Raw genomic sequence first — 12351 nt, 5'->3', positions numbered from 1 at the left:
ATACATTCTAGCAGCTTGCCTTTTTTGAGTTGGAGCTGGTCCTCTTGGACTACTCCAAAGATGAGTGTTCTTTGCAATTTTCTCCAATAGCTCATAAGCTTCATCTTCATGCTTCATAATAAATTCTCCTCCTGTTTGAGCATCAATAATCCCTCTGATTGCAGGAGTGACATTTGTGTAAAAATTCTGGTTTATCATCCATTTTGGAATGGCATGATGTGGGCATTGTCTCTCTAATTCCTTCCATCTCATCCATGACTCATAGAGAGTTTCATCTTCTCTTGTCCGAAAGTCATTTGATTCCTCAATTCTTGAGTTTTTTCAGGTGGAAAATATTGTGCAAGAAATGCATCAGTGAGTTGCTCCCAATTTGTGATGGAGTTGTGAGGTAAAGAATCAAGCCAATCCAATGCTCTATCTTTCAAAGAGAATGGGAATAGCTCCAATCTTGCTGCATCATCAGACACTCCAGGTTGTTTTTGCATATCACAGATCATAGCAAACTTCTTTAGATGTGTGTGTGGATTTTCAGAAGGTTGTCCCCCAAATTGGGAATTTTGAATCATTTGAAGAACTCCAAAATCCATCTTGTAGCTATTTGCATCAATCCTTGGTCTTGCTATGCTTTCTCTCAAGTCATCAAAACGAGGAAAAGCATGATCCATCATACTTCCCCTAGGCACATTAGCATTTACAACCTCTTCACCTTGGGCTGTATTTTCATTGTTTCGATCATTTCTAGCATTACCACCAATTCTAATTCTTTCATCAGCCATGTCTGCTTCAATTTCAGTTTCTCTCAAGGCTTCTTTCCTTTTTCTGGTTTCTTTCTTGTTGGCTTTACAAAATTTCTCAATTTCAGGATTAAACAGTAAGGATGTGTCACTTGTGCTTCTAGCTCTTCTCATAAAAGATTAAAAGTACCTGAAAAGAACAAACAAACACAAAATGAAAAGATAACAAAGATAAAACTATAAACAACTAAAATAATCAAGAATTCAATCTTAAACAAACAACTCCCCGGCAACGGTGCCAAAAACTTGATGTGGCCCAACCGCAAGTGCACGGGTCGTACAAGTAATATAGAAAAGATATCGTTCTCACGAGGAGTTGTGTTAATAATTGAATTTTTAATATAAAAAGTTGACTAAATTGAACTATTTTTGAAATTAAAGCAATAAATTGATGGGTATTGGAGTATGAAATCTATATGTGCAAAATTAATAATCTATTCAACTATGTAATGATTTAACTAAATTTGCATCAAATTAAAATAAGCAAATTCAAATATGGAAATATTTAAAATGGCAAGTAATTAAATTCAATTAGAAATTGACAATGATAAAAAGGCGATTCCGGAGTTCGGGATTTCATATTCAAGCTATTTCGGAATTTTTAAATTGGTTATCCAATCTTGTGGAACTTACGGGTTTTAAGGAGATTAATTCTTAAATCCTTTGAATACCCTTTCGAGTGAGACAAAGAGTGCCTTAATCAATCTAATCCTACTTTCGTGGAGTTAGAGTTAATTAAGACCCATTAGGTTCTTTAATTAATCTGTGAATCCTCTTAATCCTTAGTCTATTTCTAGATCTAAGTTAATTAAGTCCAATTTCTTCATTATCTATCACAAGGCTTTCTCCTTTCGGTGCCTCAATCATGGATTAAGAACATCACTTAATGGGATCCTACACTAAGCATGTCATTAAGCACACAAGAAATGAATAAAACTCATTAAGACCATAAAATATGGATTACCCAATCAAAATCCACAAAATATCTCAAATATTACAACTCTTACTCCAGAATCAAATTAAAACTACTCACTATCCATAATGTTTACAAGATATTCTGAGTTTATAAGGAAATAAAGCTTTAATCTAAGCTAAGAAACAAGAAACTAAACACTAGAAATGTAGGAAAAATGTAAGAAAAGAAAGAAATCTCCAAATCTGGTTGGAAATGGTGTGGGAGGTAATTGTGACTCTTTAGCTGCTGCCTCTCCTTTCCCTTTTTGTTCCTCTTCTTTTCCTCCTTGTCTCCCTTCTAAAATGGGAAGTAAGGCTATTTATAGCATTTTCTGACATGGAGCCCTAAAATGGTGTGTTTTAGGAGGGATTTCCTGAGGGAATCTTTTGCCAGCTCATTAATGAAATCTTTATGGGACTGCATAAGTGGACTGCATAAGTCATGCAGTCCCTTATGCAGTTTTCGGCTGGTTTCTGGCTCACTTATGCGAAACTGCATGACCAGGCGCATAGGTTATGCACAATTTCGTGAGATTGCATAAGGGGGCGTGAATCTGCATAAGCCATGCACTCTCCTTATGCACAATTCGGCAGGTATTGGAACAATGATTTTTCTCCTTATGCAGATCTGCATGGCTTATGCGGTAAGTTATGCGCAATTTGGCCAATGCATATTTCAACTTTGAAACTTGTTTTTGGCATCTTTGGCTGTAGAGATCACTCCTCAATGGCAAAATTTCTTTTTAGTCCATCAAAAATACCATTTTTCCTACAAAACAAAGTAAAAATTACAAATTAATCTAAAATTGACAATTATGAAAAACTAACTAAATAAATAATGAAATTAGCTAAAAGTGACTAATAATCAAATAAAATGGCTATGAAATTAAACCTAAATAATTATGCAAAATGTATGCATCACAAACCCATAACTCTTTGGGTTATTCTTTCCCTTGTTGTTTCTAGAAGCTGGCCAATACAACAGTTGGATGTTTCCATTGCATTGTTACATGGTGTGACTCTTGTACATTGTACCTATAGGTAGTTCCAAATAGTAATATCATAGCCAACGTTGTTCTGCATATAAGCATATTGTTACAGTTCTTATTTTTAGATTACCATCTAGAAAGTTGGCAACACTACACAAAGTAGTTACTCTTCAACAATGCTAACGAGTTCATATTCAATTAGTGATAGGTTGTTATCCTCCTTCATAGTTATAATTTATCCACAACAAGTCTCAATAATGATCCTTTAAACATGTCAATTTTTGCATTGCAAAGTGTTATTGTTAAATTCGAAAAGAGTGCTTGACAAATTATGTATTAGTTTATTTTTAATTTGAGCTTATATAATTAATTAAGTTACTTTATACATCAAAATGACTAGTCAAGTCAGTGTTACAACCCATCCACTTATATTCACCATTTAATTTTCTATTTTCTTAATGTGGGATATGCAATCCCAACATTTCCCCCTTATGTGCAACCACATAGTTGTCACTTGATAATTAGTTAATATTTAATCCAATACAAGCTCAATTATACCATCTTATGAGTAGCTGAAACTCACAATTCAAATCGGACTCTGATACCATGATAAATTTGGTATCTATCATATATTTGATGAAGTAGAGCTGTTGCTCTTATAGATACATTGTGTAACAATACAATAAAAAAATAAACTAAATACAAAACTGTAGCCTATAAAATCTTTATAGGAAACTGTTCACAACTGAAGCAGTCCAAGGAATTTGAACTTCCTGATTGTGTGCTATGCACCCTTTGAAGACTAGTAGCTTTTAATAGACCCCCTCTTTTCAGTTGGAGCATGTAGATCCTAAATCCTTAACTTGGCTACCAAAGTCTAAAATTGATGAGCTCCCAAAGCCTTTGTGAAAACATCTGCGTGTTAAAGATGTGAAGGAACATGATGACAAACAAGCATGCCTTATTAAAGTTAGTTGCGAATAAAGTGACAGTGCACTTTGATATGTTTGGTGTGCTCGTGATAAACAGGGTTGTTAGCAATATGTCTAGCCATCTGATTATCACAATAAAGAGCAATTGACTATGAATGTTGAACAGTTAAGTCTGAAAGCAATTGACGCTACCATACCAACTTTGTAGATACAACGACCATAGCATTGTATTCAAGTTCAAGTGAAGAGTGAGAAATGATGACTTATTTCTTACTCTTCCACAAAATGGGTGGATGTCCAAATGAGATGAAGTAGCCATTAAGAGACCAGCGAGTAATAGGGCAAATAGCCCACTTTGAGTCATAGTATGCATTGAGTGTGAGGGAACTAGAAGCTGAAAGGAAAATTCCTTATCCAGGTGCTAGCTTCAAATATCGTAATATGCGTAATGTTGCATTCTAATGACTCCTGATATGCCTGATGCATAAACTAGGACAAAATCTAAATAGAATAATAAATATCAGGTCATATAATGGTGAGATAAATCAAACGACTAACCAAATGATGATAGGGATTAGGACCACCAAGTATAGGACTATCATCCAAAGCCAACTTTTGATGTTGTTCCATAGGAAAATGAACAATTTTACAACCAAGCAAGCCAGCCACTTATAAGATCTCCAAAGCATATTTCCTTTGAGATAAAACAATGCCATCGGAACTTTGTGCAACATCTAATCCAAGAAAGTATTTGAGAGTGCTAAGGTCCTTGATAGGAAACTAAGCAGCTAAATACATTTTTAATTATGCTAATTTAGCATCATGATTGGTGGCCACAATGATGCCATCGACATACACAAGAATAACTATAAAAGAGTGATCAATTTAATAAACAAATAGAGAAGTGTCAGTTTTGGACAACCAAAAACCAAATTGAAGGATAGTATTGGAAAATTTTGCAAACCATCATCACGAGGCTTGCTTTAGACCACACAAGGACCAGAGTAGACGACATACACATGTAGGAGGTTACATGTATACCTCTTCATTCAAATCACTATGAATAAAGGTGTTATGGACGTTTAGTTGGTGAAGAGTCTAATTTTTAATTGCTGCAATAATTAAAAGAGTTCGCACGATTGTTAACTAACCAATATGAATTATACTTGATCCTGTATATCTCTTTGCATCAAATAGGCCTTTTGTCAAGAGGTAGTGATACCAAAGTCCAAGTATTGTTTTTTTTTTTTTTTAAGTGCTTCCAATTCACTATTCATGGCATCCAACTAACGGGTATCCTTTACTACCTACTTATAAGAAGATGGCTCATCTTATTGATGAATGGCCAAAAGAAAACAAACATGAGGTTGTGTAATTTTATCATATGAAACATATTGAGATAAAGAATAGGAATTACCTAAGGAAACCAAATTAGTAGAGGTAGAAGAAGAACCCTTATTATGACTTGGCAATGTAACCTGGTAATCAGTATAATGAACTAGCATGGTTTTGTTACATTTAGCCATATGGATTTGGTGGCAACAAGTTGAGTTGGTGGCATAAGTTGTGTGTGTGATGACAAAGTAATGGCTAGTTCATATGGTAAGGAATTGGATAGTAAAGAACTAGACATTAGGGTCTGGCATATAGGTGTCGAATCTGATATAGGTATTTCCTCGATGGTGTTAAAGATAGGCAAATGTATTAGTGTGAAACTAGACAGAGGTCTGGAAAATGGTTATTTGTTTTGTAAGGAAAGACATTTTAATGAAAAAGCACAACATAAGGCATGAGGATACAATGTGTTTTTAAATCATAAGCTTTGTATCCTTTTTGACCTTGTGCATATCTTAAAAACACACATGGAATGGCATGTTCTTAAATTTATTATGTGATTGTGGAAGGACTAAACCATAACACAAACAATCGAAAATATGAAGGTGTAAATAATTTGGTTTAATAGCAAACAAAAGTTCACAACGACTTTTACTAGACAATAACAGGGTTGGTGTATGATTTATTAAGTAGCTATTGTCAACATGCATTCTCCCTAAAACTTAATAGGTAACCCTACATGAAAACACTAAGCCCTAATAACGATAACAAATGTCTATGTTTCTTCTCTACTACTCCATTTTGTTGTAGTGTAAAGACACAAGAAAACTAAATTAGGATACCTTTTTGTTAACAAGATTACTGTAAAGAGATATTGGTGAATTCAGTACCATTGTCACTACAAATGATCTTCACAAGGTGACTGAATTGTCTATGAATCATTACCAAAAAAGGGGTTAACAAATGAAAAATCTCAATTTTAGATTTTAATAAATAAACCTAGGTTGTAGTCAAATAATCAATAATGGTAAAAAAAAAAAATGATTTGGACAAAGTTGGGGTATAATAGGCCCAGAGATCATAATAAATTAAATTAAAAGAAGCAACAATTTTAATGGAAGTAAGAGGAAATGATTTACGAATTTGTATTGCACGATGGCAAGCTTCACAATAGTTATTACAATTAATAATGACAAGTCACTGATGCTAATGCCACATTGCGAAAGTAATAATGCCATTATTAAGCTCACTCATGCCCATTAGCCTCCTCTTTGCAAGGTCCTATAAGACACAAAAGGATGGGAAAAAGTAAGCTGCACAATTTAATATAGTTGTTAATTTGCATGTGAAAATTAGATTAAAGGCAAAGGAAGGTATATATAACACATGGTTTAAAGTTATTGAAAATTTTATATTAACATCTCCATATGAACTTGATGGTTGTCGAATCCACCAGAAATTAAATTAATTAAAATTACCAGTTATGAAATATTTTATGCAGTAAGTGGTAAATTCAGGTCGAACCCTAGAGACTGAATTATTAAATTTCATGCACTTGTGTAATGGAAAAAGAAACAAAGGTTGTGGGGAGGGGGAGTAATTCGCAATCCAAAGAAGAAATAAAAAATAAAAAAATTAAGAACTAAAATTAAATATGAAACTCTCAAATTAAACAAACTTCAATCTAAGGTAATTCGCATTCCAATGCATTGATTCGATCATAAACAAAAGAAATACAATTATCTCTTATTGAATACTTAACGTAGATTTACTAAACAACGAGGTAAAATCCCTAACTTCCCTATACTCATCAATTCGAGCCTAGCACTCTTATTGACTCTAATTATTAACTGAATTGGTATTAAGCAATCCTCATCAAATTAATAACTGCTTTAAGAATAGGAAGTAGTTAAGCTGAACAACAATTTATGAAGTATAAATCATTTAATTCACCCTATTGTTTCCTTAGGTTATTATCGAAAACTGGGATCATAATCAATAAAACCTAATTGCTACTCATGTTCAATCTTACACAACAATTACGGATTATGAAGATGAACTAGCAATTGATCACATCAAATAATTAACTAATAGGCCTTTTTAGCAAATCATTTAATAGATCAAAGACAATGAAATCAGAAAATAATAGATATTCAAAAGACATAAATTAAATTAAGAACCTGGTCTCACAAATCATGCAAAAGAACTTGAATCCCTTGAACTGAATTAAGAACTTAACCACTCATGTTCATAGCTTATAGAAAAATAAAATAGAAAATTAAAGAGATCTAGAATGTGTGTCGAATGAAGGCTTCCTCTTCTATTTATAATAAATGGCTAGGGTTAAGTTGTTAGAGTCCCTGAGGTGTTAGGAATCTTTCTCTCTGTCAAAAACTACAACTGGAGTGAAATCAGGAAATTGATTGTCGATGGATACACGGCCCGTGTATCACTACATGGCCCAAGGCCGTGTAACTTATTGGAGCTGAATAGGTATGTCTTACATTGGCACAGAAGGTTACACGGGTCTCCAGGATTTACACGAGTCAAGTTACACGGCCTGTGTACTTTGTTTCTTCCTCGGCTCTCTGGATTTCTTCTGGCAGAATGTTACATGGATCCATGGTTGTGCTTACACGACCCGTGTACTTTGTATCAGCAACGCTTCTCAATCCTTTGACCTTTCCAAGCCTCCTTCCCCACTTCTATGTTCTGGAACTTCACCAAAACCCTGAAAAATATAGCAAGAGTCAAATTAATGCAAATGCAAAAAATTTCTCCATTTAACACAATTATTCCAATAACTCTCTAAACATATGCCTAATAGATAATTATACTTTAATCAACTGAATTAGGCATAAAGATACCCTAGAAACACTAAATGTGATGGAAGTAAAATTAATAAATTATACACTTATTAAATTCTCTCACACTTATTCTATGCTTGTCCTCAAGCATTACTTAAACTCTCAATCAACTCCACTTAGAAGTTCACTTAACTTCATCATAACAAAAGATTAAAGTTTGAAAGAAGAGGCAAGTAAGGTAATAACCATCACAACAAATTCCATCAACACCATACCACTATATCAACAATTCTCCAACACAAAACAAAAGGCTTGAAATCAATTAAGCTCACACAATTAAAGTTCCATAAAATTTTAAATCAATACACACCAAAACACAAGGCTAATTTATCAAGGCACAATAATTATAGCTCTTTGCAAATCTTAGAGAAGATAGAAATGAACTTTTTTTTTTTTTATTTGAAATTGCTACTTCTCTCTCGTTACAGTTACTTTTTTTTTTTAACCATCACCTTCAGAAAAGTACCTTGCTCATATCCTAGCTAGCTTTTGGCCAGAGAATCGACATGGGGTTCATGAAGACCCCTGGTTACTTTGCTTAACTAAATTGTGGAGCAATTTTCAAGTTTAATATTTTATTTTCCCTAATTTATGCATCTATATATTATAAAGTGTCCTGATAGATTAAAAAAAGTTCTGAAATATGCATGACACTAGTTTAAAGCACACATAACTAATCATTTCACCATTAAATCAAGCCTAAATGATTTATGCAAGAAGAAAAAAAAATTGCTCTATGGTATGGAGAAGAGGGAAAATCCATCATTAAAGTTACTATTACCTTGCCTAAAATCTCAAAAATTCAACTTAAAGTAGAAAAGTTATTTCAAGGATAAAGCACTTCTCTCCGGGAGTTAATATAAAATCATGAATAAAGCTTATGAGAACGATTTTTTTTGTTATTTTTATTTTTTTTTTCAAAAATTGCAGCAATAAATTTCTCCTCCCTCACATTTAAAACTTATATTGTCCCCAATGTAAAGCCCAAATGCAAAAGAAAAGGAAAAAAAATAAATCCTAAAAAATAAAATAAGATAAGATAAGGGAAAGAAAACAAATCTGATTGTGGCTAACAAGCCACCCATGGGTTGCCTCCCAAGAAGCGCTTTTGTTTATCGTCGTTAGCTCGACATGGCAAAGCTCCTTAATCCACTAAATGCTCCTGAAATCCCTTATAAAATGGCTTGAGTTCATGACTGTTGACCTTGAACACTTTGTTAGTTCCTAAACTTTGAATTTCAACTGCACCATAAGGAATCACATTAGTGACAACAAAGGGTCCAATCCAACGAAAATGCAACTTACGAGGCATCAACTTCAATATGGAATTGTACAATAAAACTTTTTGTCCAATCACAAGCTGCTTCCTTAGTTTGTCATGGAATGCCTTGGTCTTTTCTTTATAGATCCTAGAATTCTTGTGACGCCCCTCACCCGTCTACAGTGTAGCCGAGCGAGGATGTAACACCCTCACTGTAGCAATTCCGCACAGTCTACTATTCCGGTGACCAGTGTCGGTCCGGACAGCTAGACCTTCTGGAAAAATATTTAAACTAAAGTCAGGAATCATAAATTAACTCAAATATTAATAAGAAAAATTTAGAAAAAAAAAATACAACTAAGTCAAATGAGCCGGTGCCCAAGCGATGGGTAACCAGAGGGAAGTTGCGGTTCTCGCAACTAGGAGCCCTAGACCCGGGTAAAAATTCATAAAATAATTATTGGGACTCCAGAGAAGGGTCATTGAGGTTCCTATGGCATTAGAATGCCAAGAAAATAATTAGAAAAAATTTTCAATTGGTACAGACAATTTTGACCCGTTAAGCCAAACGGAGGGCATTTTGGTCATTTCGCCTTCAGAGGTGATTTTTGGCCGACTTGTCCAGTTAAGTAAATAATTATAATGATCTAAAATATGAATAAATATTGCTAAAAATTGAATTGAAAATGAGTAGAGAAAAGAAGAAAAGAAAATGAAGGAAAATGCTTAATTATGACATATGGTGATGTCATTTAAAAGCCCCCCTCCAATCACCATTTGACAAACCAATAAAAAGAGATAAAAATGACTTAAAATGAGATAAAAAAACAAAGGAAACCAGCAGTTTCCTTCTTCATACGGGCTGGAATAAGAGAGAAAGAGAGAGAAAAGGAAAAGAAAGAAAGAAAGGAAGAAGGAGAAGGAGATGAACAGTAGCAGAAAAAGGGGTTCAGCAGGGCAGCATGTTTCTCTTCCGTCCAGGTGAGTTTGGCTCAACATCTATGGCTGATATTTGGATATGTTTGAGGTATGTATGTGTGGAAGTTATGGTTAAAATTTGGTGATTGTTCAACGGTTGGATTTGGAGAAATATATTGTTGAACACAGGCTGTCTGTAGGTTGAATTCTGAATTTTGGCTACTGAAATTTGAGAAAAATAAATAGTTAGGATGCTTATAAAATTATGAAATTTGGTACAAATGATATTTGGGATATTGAGGCTGCTGGGTTAAAATTTGGTGAATTTTAGACTTGTGGTTTATGAGATATAAATTGTTTTGCATGAGCTGTCTGAGTAAGACTGATTTCTGCAACAATTCAGATTTTGAAGGGTTGAATGAATGTTTTGATATCTCATGATATAGAGATTATTTGATGTTAATATTTTTACTGATATTGTATACGGATGTCTAAAATATATGGTTAAAATTTGGGATTTATCTAACGGTTAGATCATTATATATAAATTTAAATGCACAAGCTGCCAGATTGGGTATTAATGGGTAGTTGTGGATTTAAGATTTATGATAGGAGTTTAGTCCAATTTAAGGGGAAATGCTGTTGAATTTTTATTGGATATTTAATTTAGGAAAGTGAAGTTATAATTGATTATGATTATTATGATTTTAGGGGAAATCTTGAAGAATAACAAGCTCAAGGTTGGTTTTAAAAAGGTTAGTGCCTAATTCCACTTATATCTCTATTATTCTATGTTAATGACTTAAAATAAGTATGAATTTGTGAACCAAATGAATAAAAGCTAAGTGTATGTAGCCCATGGATTTTGGCTGCCTTAAGGAAGGAGTAGGATTGAGTGTTTTTGATGGACTTGAAGTGAACTAAAGATTAGGTTTAAAGTATGTGAATATAAGGATAATGAACTAGTAGTTAATTAAGGTTTGTGGTGAAAACTCATAATGGGAACTAGGGTTTTGGAGAGTGAAATTTGGTTTTGGCTTATGAAGTGGTAAGTGAACATTATAAGGGTCAATTAGTGACCATTTGAGGTATGTTGACCATAAATTGGACTGAAAAATGGCATGGCAAAGTGGAATGGTAGGCTGCCTAAAGACAGCAGCATGGTGGCTGAGATTTCAGTCCAATTGGACTGCCATAACTTTGGATGTGTTGGTCCAATTGGTGTTTGGCCAATTGGAAATGAAACTAGGCTTATAATGGCACATTTTTGCTGAAGAAACCATGCCCAAAAGACCAAAGCAAGAGGACCAAAAGTTGGCCCCAATCCGGATACCCTGCAACAGCACCTGCAGAAATGACCAAATGAACAGTAACTGTTCATTTGGCCATAACTCACTCTAGATATGGTCAATTGACCTGAAAGTTTTACAGCAATAAGTTAAGACATAGACAAACAACTTTCATGAAGGAACCTACCCCAAATTATGGCCAGAACCCATCCAAACAAGTGATTCCAGTTACTGTTCATGTTACTGTAGATATGGTAATTTCTGCAAAATGGAAATCCGGCCAGCTGTGGTTTTTGGACCATATCTGGAGCTACAAAACTCCAAATGGAGTGATTCAAAAAAAGAAATTAAACTAGACAAAATAAGGAACAACTTTCATGTTTGCCATTTCTTCAAATTCCCACTGCAACAGTACTTAATGGAACAGTAAACTTTGGCTTCTAAAACTGAAATTTCTGCCCTCTTGGTTTTAAGCATAGAAATGGTAATGGCAATCAATTCCAACAAGTTTTAAATACAAAATGTGGTATGTTTGGGGTGTTAAAACCAATACACCTATTTTCTATCCAAAAGTCAACATTTTTGTTGATCAATGAGGTGAATAGTGACACCAAAACTTGAAATTCAAAATTTGAAATTAGAAATGCATCTAGGGGACTTTAAATTGCAATTGGCAATTAATACTAGCAAATGTAAAACTCAAAACGTGGGATCTTGGTGTAATTAGAATTAACATATCCCTTAAGTATGAAAAAGTCAACATTTTGGTTGACTAGTAAGGTGAATAGTAATCAAAACGAGTAACAAACTAAGATGAAGACCTAGAACCAATTCTAAGCTTAAATGCTTAGAATTGTATGACAAATGTGGACTATGTATCTTAGTCAAAATTGTTAAAAGGAAATTAAGACCATAAATTTGAAATCCATGAAATATTCATGGATTACTTGAAATATGAAAAATAAGTCACCTAATTGATGTGAATAGATAGTTAGGGCTTATATGCCCATCA

At 33.8% G+C, this 12351-nt stretch overlaps 1 non-coding gene across 1 annotated transcript; it reads left to right on the top strand.

Annotated features, from left to right (window-relative positions):
• The first annotated feature begins 208 nt into the window (after window positions 1–208).
• Window positions 209–311, top strand: LOC131173613 (small nucleolar RNA R71). The gene has a single exon (XR_009143926.1). It is a non-coding gene; the product is annotated as a small nucleolar RNA R71 (small nucleolar RNA).
• The last annotated feature ends 12040 nt before the right edge of the window (window positions 312–12351 follow it).

Source organism: Hevea brasiliensis, chromosome 14, assembly GCF_030052815.1.
Source record: "Hevea brasiliensis isolate MT/VB/25A 57/8 chromosome 14, ASM3005281v1, whole genome shotgun sequence".
Classification (NCBI taxonomy): domain Eukaryota; kingdom Viridiplantae; phylum Streptophyta; class Magnoliopsida; order Malpighiales; family Euphorbiaceae; genus Hevea; species Hevea brasiliensis.
The sequence above is the reverse complement of the archived record's forward strand: the minus strand, read 5'-3'. Positions and strand labels throughout refer to the sequence as shown.